This window comes from Triturus cristatus, chromosome 12 (assembly GCF_964204655.1).
Source record: "Triturus cristatus chromosome 12, aTriCri1.1, whole genome shotgun sequence".
Lineage (NCBI taxonomy): Eukaryota > Metazoa > Chordata > Amphibia > Caudata > Salamandridae > Triturus > Triturus cristatus.
The window spans coordinates 264,405,382-264,425,016 of record NC_140595.1 but is presented as its reverse complement, the minus strand read 5'-3'; the positions used below and the strand labels follow the sequence as shown (position 1 = coordinate 264,425,016).

General features: G+C 47.6%; 1 protein-coding gene and 2 pseudogenes across 3 annotated transcripts in view; 1 reads left to right on the top strand and 2 right to left on the bottom strand.

The window, feature by feature from the left end:
• Positions 1-19,635, top strand: part of LOC146775817 (FH1/FH2 domain-containing protein 1-like) — a 2,636,482-nt gene that overhangs the window by 505,536 nt on the left and 2,111,311 nt on the right. The window lies entirely within an intron of this gene.
• LOC146775823 (5.8S ribosomal RNA) lies at positions 15,753-15,903 on the bottom strand (annotated as a pseudogene).
• On the bottom strand, positions 16,889-18,659 carry LOC146775822 (18S ribosomal RNA; annotated as a pseudogene).

The following is a 19,635-nucleotide window of genomic DNA, read 5'->3' as shown; positions in this document are numbered from 1 at the left end:
ATTAGGGTAGTGCAGTGGTGTTTGGGTAGTTTAGGGGGTCTGGCTGGGGGTAGTGTTTTAGGGTTTAGGGTAGTGCATTGGTGTTTGTGTAGTGAAGGGGGTCGGGCTGGGGGTAGTGTTTTAGGGTTTAGGACAGTGCAGTGGTGTTTGTGTATTGTAGGGGGTCATGCTGGGTGTACTGTTTTAGTGTTTAGGGCAGTGCAGTGGTGTTCAGGCAGTGTAGGGGGTCGTGCTTGGTATGGTGTTTTAGGGCAGTGCAGTGGTGTTGGGGCAGTGTAGGGGGTCATGCTGGAGGTGGTGTTTTAGGGTTTAGGGTAGTGCAGTGGTGTTTGTGTAATGTAGGGGGTCGTGCTGGGGGTAGTGTTTTAGGGTTTAGGGTAGTGCAGTGGTGTTTGGGTAGTGTAGGGGGTCGTGCAGGGGTAGTCTTTTAGGGTTTATGGCAGTGCAGTGGTGTTTGGGTAGTGTAGGGGGTCATGCAGGGGGTAGTGTTTTAGGGTTTAGGGTAGTGCAGTGGTGTTTGGGTAGTGTAGGGGGTCGTGCTGGGGGTGGTGTTTTAGGGTAGCGCAGTGGTGTTTGTGTAGTGTAGGGGGTCGTGCTGAGGGTAGATTTAGGCTTTAGGGTAGTGCAGTGGTTGGGTAGTGTAGGGGGTCGTGCTTGGGGTAGATTTAGGGTTTAGGGTAGTGCAGTGGTGTTTGGGTAGTGTAGGGGGTCGTGCTGGGGGTAGATTTAGGGTTTAGGGTAGTGCAGTGGTGTTAGGGTAGTGTAGGGAGTCATGCTGGGGGAGTGTTTTAGGGTTTAGGGTAGTGCAGTGGTGTTTGGGTAGTGTAGGGGGTCATGCTGGGGGTAGTGTTTTAGGGTTTAGGGTGGTGCAGTGGTGTTTGGGTAGTGTAGGGGGTCGTGCTGGGGTAGTGGTTTAGGGGAGTGCAGTGGTGTTTGGGTAGTGTAGGGGGATACTGCTGGGTTAGTGTTTTAGGGTTTAGGGTAGTGCAGTGGTGTTTGGGTAGTGTAGGGGTCGTGCTGGGGTTAGTGTTTTAGGGTTTAGGGTAGTGCAGCGGTGTTTGTGTAGTGTAGGGGGTCGTGTTTTAGGGTTTAGGGTAGTGCAGTGGTCTTTGGGTAGTGTAGGGGGTCGTGCGGGGGTAGTCTTTTAGGGTAGTGCAGTGGTGTTTGGGTAGTGTAGGGGTCGTGCTGAGGTTAGTGTTTTAGGGTTTAGGGTAGTGCAGTGGTGTTTGTAGTGTAGGGGGTCATGCTGGGGGTGGTGTTTCAGGGTTTAGGGCAGTGGTGTTCGAGAAGTGGTGTTCGGGCAGTGTAGGGGGTCATGCAGGGTTGGTGTTTCAGGGTTTAGGGCAGTGCAGTTTTGTTCGGGCAGTGTAGGGGGTCCTGCTGGGGGTGGTGTTTCAGGGTTTAGGGCAGTGCAGTGGCGTTCGGGCAGTGAATGGGGTCGTGCTGGGGGTCGTGTTTCAGGGTTTAGGGCAGTGCAGTGGTGTTCGGGCAGTGTAGGGTGTTGTGCTGGGGGTGGTGTTTCAGGGTAAGTGTATAGAAACTATAAAGGATAATTTTCCCTTCTTCTTTTTCCATTAGCCAGAATACAATAACCGGGATTCAAAACATTGATTCAACACGATCCAATTTTAGTGAAGATCTGTATTTCTTTACAGTGCCCTGCCTTATCATTTAATGCCTCTCGAACGTGTTCAAAGTCCATTAGATCTCCTACCCTGACTCGCTTCCCTGAGTAATGCGCCCCCTCCCAATCCGCTCATCCAAGCAGAACAGATCTCCAGCACTCCACTCTGGGGCCAGAAGCATCCTTCCATTGCATCATTATCCGTTGCTTGGCCAGCACCAGGCCCAAATCAATGAACCTGGATGTTACTCTGTTTAGCTGGCTGTGGAAAGATCCCCAGCAAAACATGGCCTGGGGAAGGGGTCCTGTGAGTGCTTTGTAACCTCAGCCAGTAGTCGCAGCAACTTAGACCAATGTGGGAAGGTGAACACTACTCCATAGTGTGAAGTAGACCTTCACCCTCCACATGGCACCGAGGACACGCATGCACTGTAAGCAGGGAATAGATGGTAAGCTTTTGGGGCGTAAGATATGCCTAATGGCGAATGTAAGAGTGAATACGTTTGAAGCAGGCATTGTGGGACACCCTAGGGGCATCCTCCAACATTCTAAACCAGTCTCCATCCATCAAGGAGACCCTATGTCGGTCTCCTACATCCCCAGTAGCTGAGTGAAAGGCAGCAACATTACTGTTGGAGTGCCTCATAAAGTCCAGACACCAGTCTCCAAGTGGTGGCAGCATTGCAGATACATTTGCAACTATGATTTGTCTGTAGTTCAGAATACCACCTCCCACAGTCTTTCACTGCCTCAGTCAGCGTACCATGAAGTAGAAATTGCCGCGCAGGAGGCCAACCACCTTCTGCTGATCGTCAAAGGAGTGCAACTCCCAATCTGCAGAAGGTGCACCCACTGTGTCTATAACCACTGCTGCCCAGTCCTACAAGTGACCTCGCTTGACCCCCCTGCCCCCACCCCGACTTGCACAGCAGGGCCTGAAGTGGTAGCCCCCAGAAATAGGGAGCGCATGTCCATGTCCAGCAGAGCGCCCGTAACCAACAGTTCCGCAGTACAGCTAGGTCCTGTCTATTCACCATGGGTGCTTGTGGGTCAAGCAGCAGAGTCCAGAGTAGGTCCTGGTCAGAGACATTTGGGAAGCACATCGCCTGCTCGTTCACCAGCTCCTGAAATCACCCCATACACTACTTCAGCTGAGCTACCTGGTAGTGAGACTCTTAAGTCAGGGGCACTCATCCCCCTCCTCCTACCCCCCCACGCCCCTGTCCACGGTAACAGGCGGTAGCTTAGGCCATGCCATGCCACGCCACCATCCTGTGGTCTCTTTTCCAAATGAGGTCAATCAGAATCGTGTATAATTCCCAAAATACACCTGGGGTACAATCACCAGAAGTACAGCAAAACAATATAGTCGGGCGATGTGATCATTTTAGCCATTGCTATACGGCCAGTCATCGAGATCGAAAGCAACTTCCAGAACCTCGCCTTAGCCCGAAACGCCACCTCTGCCACCCCTACATTCCGCTCCAAGAACTTGAGGATAGTTTGATACACGCAGATCCTTAAATATTGCACATGCCACACAGATCACGACGTTTGCACAGGTCTCCTCGGGCCGGAAATAAGCAGGTCTTGAGTCAGTGGACGCCAGGCCTCCCCGAATTCCATGAGTCTCCGCACTGATTTCGCAGGGTCCGTGCAAATGTCCCCCAGAAAGAGATTCATATCATCCACATACAGGGAAATATAATGAGTGTCCCCATATAACTTAGTACTAGCGTAAAGTACGCCAGCATGGGCTCTGCATGCCAGTGGCTCCACTGCAATGGCAAAAAGCGGGGACAGCGGACAACCCTGCTGAGTGCCCCTCTCCACCTTAAATTTTGCCCCAATATGGCCTTCCCTGTGCGGCCTGCACTGTGGGAGAGGCATAAAGCAAGCAAGTCTACTCCACAAACTGAATACCCAGTCCCACACGAGTCATGACAGCTCGAACTAAGTCCCATTCCAGGCAATCAAAAGCTTTCTCGATATCAACATACATAAGCCAGCCCATCATCTTTCTCTTCTCTTTACTAGTTGAGCTCTTTTTGCAATACATACTCTACTCACCACACCATCTAACTCTAATCCACTGAGTGAAAAACAATCTAATATAGAGTTGATGCCCATCGACAGCGGCAGTCACTATATATCTTGTGACTTGAAAGACGTCTTTGAAGAAAAACAACTTGCAAAGGCCTGAACCCAACACTCGATGGAAGGAGTATGCTGAGCATGTGAATCTACATCTGCATGATACACGCTACAAACAGGTACTTACAGGGTAAGTAATATTTTCCATATATATGCAACACACAGGACAATTGAGCCAATGCAACAACTCAAGAATTCCGCTTGCATCCATGATAATTTTTATTATAGGACAATGGGACGGCCTCTTCAGACATTGGCTCTGTTGCTCTTCGAGTGACAGCATTTTTCTGATCAGGTACACATCCACCTGAAAATGAGTATAAGTCAGTTTCAGGACTGGTGTGCCAATTCTTCAGTTTTATACTTTCCACAAAAACAAAATTCTTGCAATCTTTTAATTTTCATTATTTTTAGAACATACTATAGCTCCCCATACAGTGCTAACATGCTGTTTGCTTGCTGTTCATTTCATCTGCAAAGTGCCGCATCCTTGGGATCCAGCATTTAGACCAGGCACCATCATAGAATGCATTGTCGTCTAAAGTTTCACTGTTTTGCCACTCCAATATGACAAAGGCATTGATTCCAAACATGTCAGTCATGCTGGAACTTGGAAAACACAATGAAGCACTGTGTACAATACCATTACAAGATGGCTACCTACTGATATAAATCAGGATGTTTTGATGTACTCATCCGTCAAAATATAATCAGGCTATTAAACTCCATTGAAGAATTAAGATTTAAATTCTTCAAGCTTATCAAATGTGTGCTTTCTTTAAAACCAATAGATTAAAGAGATGGAGAGTTCATATTGATGACCGGGGCAGTGAAATCTATTTTCCAAAATATTTTGGTGCAACAAGATGATCTTGCAAATGGGGGGACTTTAGTTGTAGAATTTGAAAAAACTTAAGTAATCCCAAGTGTTAAGGCTTAGAGATCAATATCCAGTAAGATCAACATCTTCACTACAAATTGTTACAAACTACAAAGGCTCTAATTCATGTATACCATTTCGTAATCTAAAGATCACAACAAATGCACAATCACTATCTGAATGCTCAGTATTTCTACCAGGCGAACCTTGTGTTCAAAATCCTTTGTTTTAAGTTTAGAAAATTTTCATTAAAAGCGAAAGCTCAAAGGTTACAAAATGAGTCCAAAGTAAAAAAAAAAAAGAATTAATACAAAGCTAATAAACAAAAGCATATAACAGATTAAGTAATATCAATAACATAAGAGAAAATAGAGAATATCAAAAATTAAGAATAATTATAAGCAACAACTGGCAATTAATGCAGAATAAGGCATGAAAAAGGGAAATGAAATACATCTTACAATACAATTGAAAAGTTAAAATCTTGTTAATAGAGAACAGGAATTCAAGGAGGTTTAAGGACTTCTTGCTGTAACGGAGAGAGGGACAGAGAGGTGCGAGCACTTAAGTAAAAAAAACTGTAATTGGACTCCATAATTCTCGTCGTTTAGAAGCTAAGGTTAAGGGATAAACAAAAGTCGTATCTAATCTGTGATTATAGCAAACTACGTACCACCAAGCTTTAGAAGATAGTTTGGTAGAATCTTTCCAATTTTTTGTTATTTGTTGGAATGCTACTGCTAGTAGTAAATCAATTATTCTAACACTACAGGTGCAATGATCCCAGATGGGAGAAAGACTCCCTAAAAAAATATGAGAATGAGAAAAGGGGTGAGTGGAAGAAAAAATCTTGTTAATTTGAGACCAAACCTGCTTCCAGAAGCTAAGAACAAGGTGACCGCTGAAAAGCATGTGATAAAGATCAGCAGAGGGTGAGGAGCAGGACCAACACTTGTTGGGAGTATCCGGGAAATACTTGCTGAGGGCGAGTGGTGAAAATAATAGACGATTATAAATAAAAAATAGTGTTTGAGTGGTGCTAGCAGCTCTAGAGGATTTACGAATCTTCAACCACAATTTGTCCCATAACTCAATGGGCCAAGAAGCTACAAGATCCTTTTCCCAATCCGTCTCTATCGTGGTCTTGGTACGGGGGGAGGATGGAGTGTTAAGGAAAGCGTATATCTTGGAAGCTTTAGAATGCGTAAGAAGTAAAGAATTCAGTGAAGATACAACAGAGGGTGTGCAATTTGATGAGAAAGGTACAGCAAGATGAACATCATAGGCCTGCTGTAATGCGTGTGTCAACAACAAATATTTGGCCCGAAAAGTAGGAGGGAAATTGAAAGAGACAGCAGCTAAGTCAAAGGAAATGATCTGGGCATGGTGAAACAATTGATGCACCCAAATAAGTCCACGCATTCTCCAGGATTTCCAAAAAATTGGTTTCTTTTTAATTAGAATAGCCGTGTTATGCCAGATAGGCTGGTCAGAAAAGGAGGAAGCAGATAAGCAAGGAAGAATTTTGGAGGTATATTTAAGAATAGGAGTTGATAGAGACTGGGGTCTACGAGAAAACATAAGATATTCTTTGAAGGAAAAGGGAGAAATGAATGAAGTTTCTAAGGCCAACCAAAGAGGAGAGGAGAGGAGAATGAGGAATCATCAATCCAATGCGAAACTTGGTGCAAAAGAAAAGATTTATGATATAAGGAAAAGTTTGGAAAGTTCACCCCACCCTCTCTTTTGGAGCGCATTAGCTTAGACAAAGACATGCGAGATTTTTTATGCCCCCACAGAAAAGAAGAAAGAATAGAGTTAATTTTCTTGAAATATTTCAAGGGAATAGCAAGTGGTATATTGGATATTGTAAACAAAACAATGGGAGAGAGCATCATCTTAATTGTGTCCAATCGTCCCCACCACGACAAATAAAGAGGATGCCATTTATTAGTGAGAGTAGTTCGTTTTTGTACGCATTCCTCCATACATTTAGTGATTGTACCCGAAAGAGAGGAATGAAAGTTGAGACCCAAATATTTGATAGAATTAGGACTCCAGGTAAAACCTGAAGTAGAGAAATCATCTTTGAAAGTCATTTTAGTGAGTGGTAAGATTTCGCACTTATCTTTATTTAGTTTATAGCCCGATACCTGAGCAAAAGAGTGAACTTCGTCTAAAAATGCTGGAAGGGAGGTAACTGGTTGAGAAAGGAATAGTAAGACGTCATCAGCATAAGCTGCCATTTTAATAGTAGTATTATGAAAGTTGAAACCATGTATGTTATTACTTTGACGAAGTCGCAATAGGAAGGGTTCTAAAGCAAGATTAAATAAAAAAGGTGAAAGTGGGCAACCCTGTCTAACCCCTCTCCCCAGTGAAAAATAAGAAGATAAACCCCCATTCGCCGAAATTGCTGCTCTAGGGCGAGAATAAAGGAAGGAAATCCGGGAGGAGAATTTCGGACCAAACCACTTTAGGGTTTGAAATAGATACGGCCACTCAACCCGATCGAAAGCTTTTTCCGCATCCAAAGCTATGGCTGCGAGGGAATGAGAATAATGTGAAGTTTTGGAGAGGATGTCAAAGAATAATCTAGTGTTATCCGACAACAATCTACCTTTAACAAAACCACACTGCTCCTTCCCTAAAAGCTCAGGTAAGAAAGACTCTAAACGCAAAGCTAATGCTTTGGAAATTTTTTTATAATCAATATTCACTAAAGAAATAGGGCTATAATTTTTACAGTGCTGTGGATCTTTACCCGGCTTCGGGATAATACAAATAAGGGCATCAAAAAAGGAAACAGAAGAGGAACCAGTTTGAAGAAAGGTAGAAAGAAGCAAATGTAACTTGGGGATGAGCAAATTGGAAAAACGAGAGAAAAATTCAACAGTAAAGCCATCTGGCCCCGGCGCTTTCCCAAGCTTAAGAGTGCGAAGAGCCTGGAGGAGATCCTTACATGTAAGATCGGATTCTAAAGAAGAAAGGTCCGGAGGAATATCAAAAGGAGAAGAGATGCTTGACAAAAATTGAGGGATAGACTGTTCAGACGAAGATGCTTCGGAGGAATATAATGTTTAATAAAAAAGTAAAAATTCTTGTAGAATGTCTTCGCTTTTATGTTTCAGTGATCCATCATGACCATAGATAGACTCAATGTTGACCTTGTTTTGTCTCGCCTTTAAATAATTAGCCAACAATTTTCCAGCCTTATTTTGCCCTCCATAGAACTTAGCGCTAGACTTTAAGAGAAAGTTAGAGGCATTAAATGTGGAATCTTTGTTAAATTGAAGCTTAGCGGAAATGAGGTCATTTAAGCAATCGTTTGATTTAGATGTGTAATATAAGTGTTCTAAATGTTTAATTTCAGAAAGTAAAACATTGATAGCTTGTTGGGCTCTCTTACGCTTACGAGAAACATAATTAATGATGAGATCTCTAGCTGATGCTTTAAAAGCATCCCAGACAACAGGAAATGGAACATCGTCCGTATGATTGAACATAAAATATTCGTGAAAAAAGGATGTAAAGGCAGAAATAAATTGTACATCTAAAAGAAGAGCGTTGTTAAAACGCCATTTTTTAATGGAAGTAGGCTTTTGTAATACATCCAAAGAAATAGAAACTGGGGCATGATCCGATATTAAGATGGAGCTGATGTCAGAGGAGATAAGGGATTGGGTAAGATTATGTGAAATAAAAAAATAGTCTAATCGGGATTGAGTTTGGTGAGGGGGTGAAAAAAAAGAGTATTCTCGCAAAGTGGGATTGCAGAGCCTCCAGGCATCAGTAAGTTGGAATTGTGCAATGAGGTGGGTGAAAGACTTTTGCGACTTATGTGGAATGTAAGTGCTAGCTGAATGTCTGTCTAAAAAGGGGTCAAAAACATCATTGCAGTCACCTACCAAAATGAAGTTATCTATATAGTGTTGGGTAATTAGGGGGGCTAAAGAGGTCCAAAAAGAGGCATCTCCACTTGTTGGGGCATACACATTCAAAATGGAAATAGGAACATTATCTAGAATAAAGTTAACTAATACCCATCTACCTGAAGTGTCAGCAAGCTGCGTTACTGATTTGATTGGAAGAGATTTTCTAAACAAAATCAAAACACCGTTACGTTTACCATCACCTGGGGAAAAATACACCTCACCCACCCAACTCCTTCTCAGCTTAGCAGATTCGTCCGCTGATAAATGGGATTCCTGTATACAAGCAATATCTGCGTTGAGTTTGGCCAAATGAGATAATACTCTGTCTTTTAATTGGCGAATGTAAACCTCTAACATTCCAAGTAAATAATTTCAAAGGCATGAAACAATATTAGAATAACATACCAATAAACCAGTTGAAGAATAACCATAAAAAAGAAATACATTTAAAGCATAGAGACATATCAATATGAAATAGCAAAAATAAGAGAAGATTATTTCATAAAATACATTGAAATAAAAGCCAGTTACATAATGAGGAAAAAAGGGAAGAATAGAACAAAAAAGATATGATAAACACCAGCAGCAAAGAGGAAAAATGAAGAGATTGAAACAAGAAGAGAAGACAGAGAATATAGAGAATATGTTGGAAAGAGACGTAACCAGAGAAAATGAAAAGCTGGGGAGCTGAAAGGAGGAAGAAGAAGAAATATAAGAACCAAATAGCAGAAGAAAAAGAGCAAAAACTTACATAATGTCGAAAACAAACAAACGGCGGGGAGGATGGAGGCCACATAGAACAATGACGGGTCGTGAGCTCCAAAGGGAAGGCAAGGAAGGAAGACAACCGCAACAAACTCTAAGAATATGAAGGTGGGTGACGGTACAGATGAAGAAATCTGTGCAAGGGGAAAAGAAATGTGAAATATTAAGAATGTATAAAATGAACGTAAAACATACAGCCAGTAAAAACTATATAAGCATAACAATCTGGATAACCAACAAGGAATAAAGCGTGAAAGCCTTAACATATGTGAGCGAAACCAAAGACTAAGAGCTTGAAGAAGCAGCAGTGTCCATTCCAGTGACGTTATGAGAGTACAAAAAACTCTTTAGTTTCAGTGGATCATCATAAGTAGTAGTCTTGTTGTTAAAAGTCACCTTGAAAAGACAGGGATGGAAGAGGCCGTATCTCGCTCCCATAGAACGCAGCTGTGGTCTAAGTGAAAGGAATTCCTTGCGCCGATCAGCAGTAGGTTTAGCATAATCTTGTGAAAAGAAAAGCTGATTTCCAGACCAGGTGAGTCGAGGGAGAGCCCTGGCCGCAGATAACACTGTAAGTAAATCTGTGTGTTCTAGGAAGTAGAGGATAACACCTCTCGGCCTTTTAACGTGAGCAGTAGAGAACCCTGTAGGAAGAGGACCTAAACGATGAGCTCTCTGTATATTGAGATTAGTGGTATCTGGCAGTTTGAGAATCTTCGGCAAAAAGGACTTGAAAAAGGCAAGGGCATCCGACCCCTCTGAATTTTCTGCCAGGCCATAAATACGAAGATTATTCCTCCGACTTCTGTTCTCCAAATTCTCAAGTTGCTTATGGAGTGTAGATATTTGGGCGCATAATGGATCAACTTTGGCTACAGAGGAAGTAAGAGTGTCCACAGATTGTTCCAGGATGGTTACACGACCATCAATATTGGACCACTTGTCAGATGGTTACACGACCATCAATATTGGACCACTTGTCAGATAACAGCTGAAGAGTAGATTTAGTTTCCTCAAGAGTAGTTTTAGTTTCTTCGATAAAAGGACGCAGAGCCCTAATTTCCTCCAATAAGATATCCATTGTGACTTGTGAAGCTTGTTTAGGAGGAGAAGGGGGGTCCTTTTTAAGTCTTTTGATTGAGCCCTTGGCGGCGTCGCTAGTTTGTGAAACTGAAGCAGAAGAGGAGGGTTTAGCAGAAGGGTCAGAGGAGTCATCCATCACCAGGCACTGATATCTAGAACTGGTGTGCAGGAAAAATTTGCGAGGAGTTGGAGAAGGCTTGCGCAACTCTTTATAAGTTCTACCCATAGAAGAGAGGACAGATGCACCTCAAACAAATAAACCGGTTTTTCTCGTCTGTTCTTGCGCACATAAGGTTTGGGCTTTTGCTCCCCGTCGAAGAATTGCGAATATGCAAGGAAGAATTCTTTAATGTACCTTTCAAATTGCTAGTAAAATGACTTGGTGCCTTCAGTTAAAGCGATATCAGTTAAAAATGTGTTTCTCCATACACAGAAAGCCAGCACAGGGTCGAGAGTTCTCCTCGCATTCAAGATGGCGTCAGCTGTCATCGCCTCAGAAACGCCGAGCATGACAGAATGGATTCCCGGAATCACAGGCTGCTCAAGGTCTCGCAAATGGGCTTGTCAGCATCAGCGCAACTTCCGACGTCAGGAATCGCCCACCATCAGCATAGGAGAGTCATAGGACGCGGTCTTTCCGAGCCGCTCGCCGGAGCGTCACATGAAAGCCGCCATTCTCTCCGGGCGCCAAGCCACGCCCCCCTGCCAAATAGTGATTTGATGTGTTTCTCTACAGTCTTTGACGAGGATTTACCATCAATATAACAATTATAATAGAATGTGAAACCTAAATGTCATAGCCTAGAGTCTGAATAAGATACAAAAAACAGCAGGAATACACGAGGGGAAAATAAATTCAGTTAAACCATTAAGATAAGCAGTCTTTGCATATAGTAAACAGAAAGAAGGGAGAACTGCAAAAAACAGCCTTTTGGAAGGAGACCCCTTCATTCTTAAGTAAATTCCTGTGCGAAACGTCAAAATAGCAATGCAGCCTCTGAAAACAGACCCTGCAATGAAAGTGGTTACTCTCAGTACGCCAGCAGCCCTGAAATGGCGGTTGCTGTTATGACTGTTGACAGCACAGTACAGGACAAAAGAGGGTTAGTGTGCGTTGAATTAAAGTCAAAAGTTGCCTCACTTCTCAGCCCTCAGAATCAACTGCTGTTAGTTTGTTTCCTGGCTGTAGTAACTCAATGCAGGCTTTGAAAAACGAAACGCATGAGGAAAGTGTTCCCTTCAGCGCGCAGGCAGACTTGAAATGGCGGTTGCCGTTTTGTTTGTGGATAGTGCAGTGAAGGACAGAAGAGGGTTCATGCGCTCTGAAATAAGGTAAGAAATTTCCTCACCTTTTAGCCCTCATATATCAACTGCGGTTAGTTTATTTTCTGGTTAGAATAGAGCAATGCCAGCTTTGAAAATCGAAACGCATGATGTGAGCGTTTCTCTTCAGCGCGCGGGTAAACTTGAAATGGCGGTTGCCGATGAATCCGCTGAGAGTCCAGTAGATGACAAAAGGGGTAATGTGCGTCAGAGTACAGTCGGATATCGGTTCACCTTTTAGTGCTTATGTTCCGACCCACGTTGCTCCATTTTCCTGCACTTCTCACCACAGATAGCAGAAGAAAATCCCTTGGACTGCCCCATCTCCTCAGGCGAGTCACGGGAGTACTGCCATCTTCCTTGGGCACCAGCCACGCCCCCCCCAAAATCCTTTGTTAACCCGTCACCAATCAGCATATCTAATGTTAATCAGGAAATGTGTGACTCTTGGAGAACTATCTTTAATTGACAATCATAATGTTTACAAAAAACCTGGATGCTGTCTAACCTCTTGATACCTAATTTTTCAATTCACGAAGCTTTGGCAAAAAGCCGTGATTTTGAGGCATAGTGGAGGCCTGCTGACTATGGTCAACAATAAACTCAATTTGAAGAGTATTAGACTCAATCTAAGTTTCAACTATATATTGGCAATCTTGATAAATCATTATAATACTTGGGAACTTTTGATCTGAACATTTACTTCACTCTCATCAGACTTGTTAAAAGAGAAACATAAATATGCTCAATGCTTGCGAAGTTGGATTCTCTCCTAGAGAAATGCACCCACCTATTGATTATCATAATGGGGAATTTCACTCAAAACCTCTTATTACCTGCATTACAGAATACAAATACAGAAGACGCAGACTTGGCCTGTAATGTCCCTTGTCCTCAAGCAAATTTGTCAGAGAAGCAAAAGCAACGGTCTCTGCCAAGTATACAAACATATAACCTTTTGACTAATTCAAGATATAGATCATTTAGTGGCAGGATGCCAAATGATCCATTGAAATCCACATTCCGCAGTCTTTGTGCACGGACCTTAATTGCATCAGCACGGCTCTAAATGCATTCCTGTATATTGTGGAATAAGTCACCCTAAGATTCTTAGCTAATACCAGGCACTTGCATATATAAACAAGCAAGCAGGAGAAGTAGGAAAAATATGAGAGAACACCACGGGAAGTGAAAAGAAACAGCTAGCTGCATGCAGACATTAACTGCTGCAAGTTAAATTGTACAAAATCGTTTCTGTAACATGATCTTTGGCGTTGCATGCAAATTATTTTCTGTAGAAGGCTGCAGTCCTTTAGGGTGTTAGAAGAGTTTGCTGCAGTACCACAGGTTGTTACTAAAGGTTACGGGAGTCAGTTATCGTCCTTGCTGTATTCAGGTGGCAGTACCATAGTTCATTAATAAAAGTCAATGAAGTCCTACACAAATCCTTTCCGGATTGGGGAGAGCGCTCCTGGGTTTTGTTTTTATAAATTGTTTTTTTGGGCATCTCTGATATAACATTGTGGCACATTTCCAGTGCATACCTCAAGAGTTCCTTTCAAAATGATGCAACTGCTATACATTTACATTACATTTATAGTAGCGGTTGGAGCCATGTGTTTGATTGTATTACCAGCCTGAAACCCTGTATGTTTCCCTTGCATGTAGTATGCTTAATCATACTGTGATTGCACTCAAAGTTTATTCTAGATACAACTGCAAGATAGCTCAGTAATAACCTAACCCAGGGATGTCTAAGTCCCCACAAAAAGCTGAGCTAAACTTGGGCCTAGTTGTGAGTGCATGGTGTTTGTGTCAGTGCTGTGTCGGTGAGGCTATGCTCTCCGTGAGGGGGTGGTGTCAGCCAAGAAGGTGAAGAACTGTGCACATTTCATGAGTAGTGGGTGGTGGATGAGGGAGACCTTGTGCTAACATCTCCTGAATTGCATGACTTAGGTCTGTGCAGTGGGGCTAAGCCTACAGTGCATATGCATCTCTTGCCCTTTCACCATGTAGTCACTGGTATCCAATCAAACTCTGCATGGTTTATCCTTACTCTTAATCCATCGGGAGAAGGAGATGTTAGTTTGCCCAATTCCCCGACAATTTGTGATTTCCTCAGGCCTTTGGCCTCCTCCCTGTGAGTTGCTGCACTCTTGCTCTCTGAGATTTTCGCAGGGATCATGCACCACTGCCCAATTAGGGGACCTGTACTGCTGTTAGGGTGCATAGCCTTTATAGTCATGTAGTGCCTCCTACTTGTTGTATTCTCAATGTCTTTTTCCAACTCCATACCACTACTGCTGTATGACCGGGCATTCCTGAAAACATGAGAGGAACCCAGCCTTGTCCGCTTGACAGCAAGGGCAGTTTACTACCCCACTGCAGTACAGGTTACTGACAGTGTTTGGTGTCACATAGGCCCTATGCAAATGGTTGTATTAAATGTACTGCTGCCTGGCATTCCTAGAAACTGTTTTGATGTATTCTTCAAGTACTTGTCTTTTAGCTTATTCAGGGCCCTGCACAGCTCTAGAAATGCTCTATATCTCGGTTATCAGTCTCCATCCACAGCTTATGGTAAATGGAGCTTGCAAGTAATAGTGGGTCTGCTGTTCTGTATCTGTAATATCCCATAGTTTGTGTCTGCCCTGCTGGTATGGATCATTAATGCAGGAACTGCCCAAGTGAAGCCCTGATGCGTCCACTAAAGCATCAAATGGTATCAGCACCACATTCTCAAACAGATCTTCCACTGGGTCGGGTGTGTAACTGACATCGCCACAGACCCCTGGTGCCCGGTCTGAGCCTCCCCGCCTGGTGGCACGACGCGATCGGGGTGCACTGAGCACAGTCCGCCCCAGTCGACAGTCATGCTGGGAGCAGGAGGCCCCGTCCCCCCTTCCCCGCCCTGGCGTGCCCCGAGGGGCGGCTGTGAGCTGGAGCCCGGGGGAGGGCACGGAGGCGGTCGAATCTCCCTCGGCCCCACGCCGAAGCTGCTGCCAGGGAGGCTGTAACACCCTCCGCCAGAGCGGAAGGCCACCTGCCACCCCGAAGCCTTCCCAGCCAACCCGGAGCCAGTCGCAGTGCACTGCCGCGGAGGAAATACGCCCTGCGGGGTAGGGCCCGGGCGCCGGTCCCGTGGAGGGGATCTGGAAGTCCCGGGCCACTGACCTTCCCACCGTGTTGAATTCTCCGGGCGGACAGCACGGACCCCACCCATTTACCTCTCGACGGTTTTACGCCCTCTTGAACTCTCTCTTCAAAGTTCTTTTCAACTTTCCCCTACGGAACGTGTTGGCTATCGGTCCCGCGCCCGTATTTAGCCTTACATGGAGTTTACCACCTGCTTTGGGCTACATTCCCAAGCAACCTGACTCAGAGAAGACCCGATCCTGGCGTGCCGGGGGCCCTACTGGCCTAACCGCGTACGCGGGGTGAGCCTGGATCAGAAGGACTTGGGCCCCCTGAGTGACGCCAGGGAGTCGGTTTTCTGTACGCCACATTTCTCGTACCTGCTGCCGGGTTGGGATTCGGTGCTGGGCTCTTCACTCGCCGTTACTGGGGAATCCTGGTTAGTTTCTTTTCCTCCGCTTAGTATGCTTTAATTCAGCTGGTCGCCTCATCTGATCTGAGGTCGTAGTATCCGCCGAAGCATCGCGGGGGAGCTGTCCGGTAAGGCCAGGCCCCTGCTTGAGCCAGCCACTGAGGTGGGCGCCCGAGGCACGTGCGCATGGGCAGTTGGGGGGACACCACAGACAGCCACGCGTGACATGCAACCAGGCGCCCCGGGACTGGTCGCCGTCCCCTCCCTGCCGAGGCAGGGAAGTGGGGCTTGGCGCACCGGCAGCGTACCTACGCGGCAGGACCCAGTGAGGGACCCTGCCACAGGCGGTCTGACCTTGTGGGGTGACGAAGGGAAGCGGAGCTAACCCTGCAATGGCCCCAGCCGCGTCCTGGGTAAGCCCCAGGGCGATTGACGATCGAGCGTCCCTCAGACAGGCGTAGTCCCCGGAGGAACCTGGGGCCTCAAAGTGCGTTCGGAGTGCTGATCAATGTGTTCTGCAATTCACACTAATTCTCGCAACTAGCTGTGTTCTTCATCAACGCGCGAGCTGGGTGAACCACCACCAAGAGTCACAGGCAACTTTTCTAAAACATTTGCCCACCTGCAGGAGAGGTAGGAGGAAGGTGAATCCGTCCACCGCCCACACAGCAAGACGGCCCAGGTGCCCAGTTCAAGGCTTCCCCTCTGGGAGTCAGACTGCACTGTTGGGAGAAAAAAAGCGTTACCAGGCGCTCGGCCCCGGAGTCGTCCCCCACCCACCCACGGGTGAGGGGGTCTTCCGGAGCAATAGGAGCAGGCAGCAGCCCCACCGCCACCAGTCCCTCCCGGGGTAACCAGGAGGGATCTCGGGAGTCTTCAAACCCCTCGGCCTGGCCGCATGGGACCGGGTCAAACTGGGTACCTGTCAACGAGGGAAGGTCGCCCCACCTGCACGTCAGCTGTCTGTATCCAGGAGGCCTAGAGCTGTGCCAGCAGGTTGGTGGGAAACCCACCCCACCCCGGGTCAGAGGCGCCAGAAGGGGAGAGCCAGGCGGCTCCCCAACCCGCATGCCTCCCACCAAGCGCAGCCGGGGGTCCCCTCGCAGGCCCTCGGCTCCTTCTCTTTCAGGCTGCCCTGCTGCACGAGAAGGGCTGCTCGTCTGTCGCCTGAAGCCCGGACGGGCCGGGACTCATGCACAGGAGGACCTGGGGTGGCAGTGCCTTGGAGGGTGGGGAAGGTCCCAGCCTGGGGAGGCACTGCCATTTGGTTACCCCCACCGCGGCGGTCGTGCCGGATAAGCATGGGTTCTGTCTCGGGACGGCCCACTGCTGTGCCCCTCCCAGGGAGAGGGACAGGGTCTGCCCCCATCCCCTGTTCCTCAGTCAGTCAGGTCCTCCACCAGCGGAGGAAGACCCGGCAAGGCCTTGTCTTCAGCCAAGCGCCCCATGCGGCCACTGACTCGTGCCCCAGCTGGCGAAGCGAAGGGCACTGCCGGACCCTGTGCCTAGGGTGTGCTCGCAGGAGGCGTCCAAGGGTTTCGGGCTGGTGCCATCCGTCGCTCAGGCCGCTCCGCCATTAATGATCCTTCCGCAGGTTCATCTACGGAAACCTTGTTACAACTTTTACTTCCTCTTAATAGCCAAGTTTGATCGTCTTCTCGGATCTCCGCCAGGGCCATTGCCGACCCCGGCGGGGCCGATCAGAGGACCTCACTAAACCATCCAATCAGAAGTAGCGACAGGCGGTGTGTACAAAGGGCAGGGACTTAATCCACGCGAGCTTATGACCCACACTTACTGGGAATTCATTGTTCATGGGATATAATTGCAATCCCCAATCCCTATCCCGAACGGGTCAGCGAAGGGTAGACACACGCTGATCCATTCAGTGTAGCGCGCTTTCACCCCCGGACATCTAGGGGCATCACAGATCTGTTATTGCTCGATCTCGTGTGGCTGAACGCCACTCGTCTCTTAAGAAGTTGGAAGCCGACTGCTGGGGGTCGTTTATTTAGTTAGCATGGATGAGTCTAGTTTGTTATCGCAATTAACCAGACAAATTGCTCCACCAACTAACAGCCATGCACCACCAACCACAGAATCGAGAGAGCTATCAGTCTGTCAATCCTTTCTGTGTCCGGGCAGGGTGAGGTTTCCCGTGTTGAGTCAAATTAAGCTACCGGCTCCACTCTTGGTGGTGCCCTTCTGTCAATTCCTTTAAGTTTCAGCTTTGCAACCATACTTCCCCTGGAACCCAAAGACTTTGGTTTCCCAGAAGCTGCTCGGCGGGTCATGGGAATAACGCCGCTGGATCGCTAGACTTCATTGTTTATGGTCGGAACCATGACGGACTCTGATCGTCTTCGAACCTCCAACTTTCGTTCTTGATTAATGAAAACCTTATTGGCAAATGCTTTCGCTTTGGTTCGTCTTGTGCCGGTCCAAGAATTTCACCTCTAGTGGTACAATACGACTGCCCCCGGCCGTCCCTCTTAATCATGGCACCAGTTCTGAAAACCAACAAAATAGAACCAGAGTTCTATTCCATTATTCCTAGCTTAAGTATTCAGGGGACCAGCCTGCTTTGAATACTCTAATTTTTTCAAAGTAAACGCTTCAAACCCCCAGGACACTCAGTCAAGAGCATCAAGGGGGTGCTGAGAGGCAGGGAGTTGGACAAACGGTAGCTCGCCTCGTGGCGGAACGCCAGCTCGATTCCGAGATCCAAGTACGAGCTTTTTAACTGCAGCAACTTTAATATACGCTATTGGAGCTGGAATTACTGCGACTGCTGGCACCAGACTTGCCCTCCAATGGATCCTCGTTAAAGGATTTAAAGTGTACTCATTCCAATTACAGGGCCTCGAAAGAGTCCTGTATTGTTACTTTTCACCACTACCTCCCTGAGTTGGGAGTGGGTAATTTGCCCACCTGCTGCTTTCCTTGGATGTGGTAGCCGTTTCTCAGGCTCCCTCTCCGGAATCGAACCCTGATTCCCCATTACCCGTCGTCACCATGGTAGGCACAGAAAGTACCATTGAAAGTTGATAGGGCAGACATCCGAATGTATCATCGCCGTCACTGGGACGTGCGATCGGCCCGAAGTTATCTAAAATCACCAAAGCGGCCGGGCAAGCCTAAATGCACGCATCCTGGGAGGTCAGCGCTCGTCGGCCTGTATTAGCTCTAGAATTACCACAGTTATCCAAGTAACAGATGGAGCGATCAAAGGAACCATAACTGATTTCATGAGCCATTCGCAGTTTCACTGTACCGCCCGCGTGTACTTAAACGTGCATGGCTTAATCTTTGAGACAAGCATATGCTACTGGCAGGATCAACCAGGTAGCCGCACCTGCTGACGGGGTGGGTTCGGGAGCCGCGTGCCTGTCTCCCCGACTGGCAACCTTTGCACACCCCCCCCCTCTCAGGAGCCTGCTAGGGGAAGGATCCCGCCGGCCTGGGCGGGAGGGCTCACTGGAAGGGGTGGAGAGGTGCGGTTGCATGGTCACCGGTAGGCCCGCCATCTCCCCTGGAAGGGAGAGGCAGGCCGATGTGCAGTCTGATCGAGCCGCAGGGGTGCTGAAGCCTGGCGGCGGCGGCACCCCTCGGGAACGTTTGTTCCGAGTTGCTTCGGGAATGCACTGGGCTGAGAGGGGTGATGGCGTGGCGCGTGGGTCCTACAGACCTGCCGGGTTGTAGTGTCCGAGGGCCTGGCGCCACCCGACCCCTTCCGCTCGGGTTGGACCACTGGGGGCTTGAGCTGCCGGCACTGCTCGGCCTTTGCTCTGCTGGGTAGGGTAAAGGGCCGCCCGGGCCTTCGCTGGAGGGCTCTTGCCTGCCCTTCGGAGGGCTTGGGGGCTCTGCGTCCCTGGGGCTCGGGGCTGAGGACGGGGGTCCCTGACGGACATCCGACCCGGGGTCCCCCAGGCACCTTGACAGGCGGGCAAAGAAGGAGGGAGGCCTGCCCAGGCCCGACAGACCCCCCGTCCTTGGACCATGGCGGGGCAGAGGGACGGAGTCCAGTCCCCTAAGCCCGCCCGGGGGTCTCGGGCCGGCACACGCAGGGGAGGCCTCCTCCAGGCCCACATCCTGGGCACTCTGCCATGCGGCAGGCCTGAGGAAGGAGCCCGGAGTGGGGAGGGCACCCTCCACCCCAGGGTCACCATGGACCCTGACCGGAGCTCCTGAATCCAAACCGAGCTAGGGAACGCCTGACGGGCCCCCGGGCCCATGACGGAGCCCTGTGTAGGGAGAGCCCGGCCAGAGCTCTTGGGCCTGGACGCCCAAGGGAGGACCGCCCTGTACCGATGGAGTCTTTGCC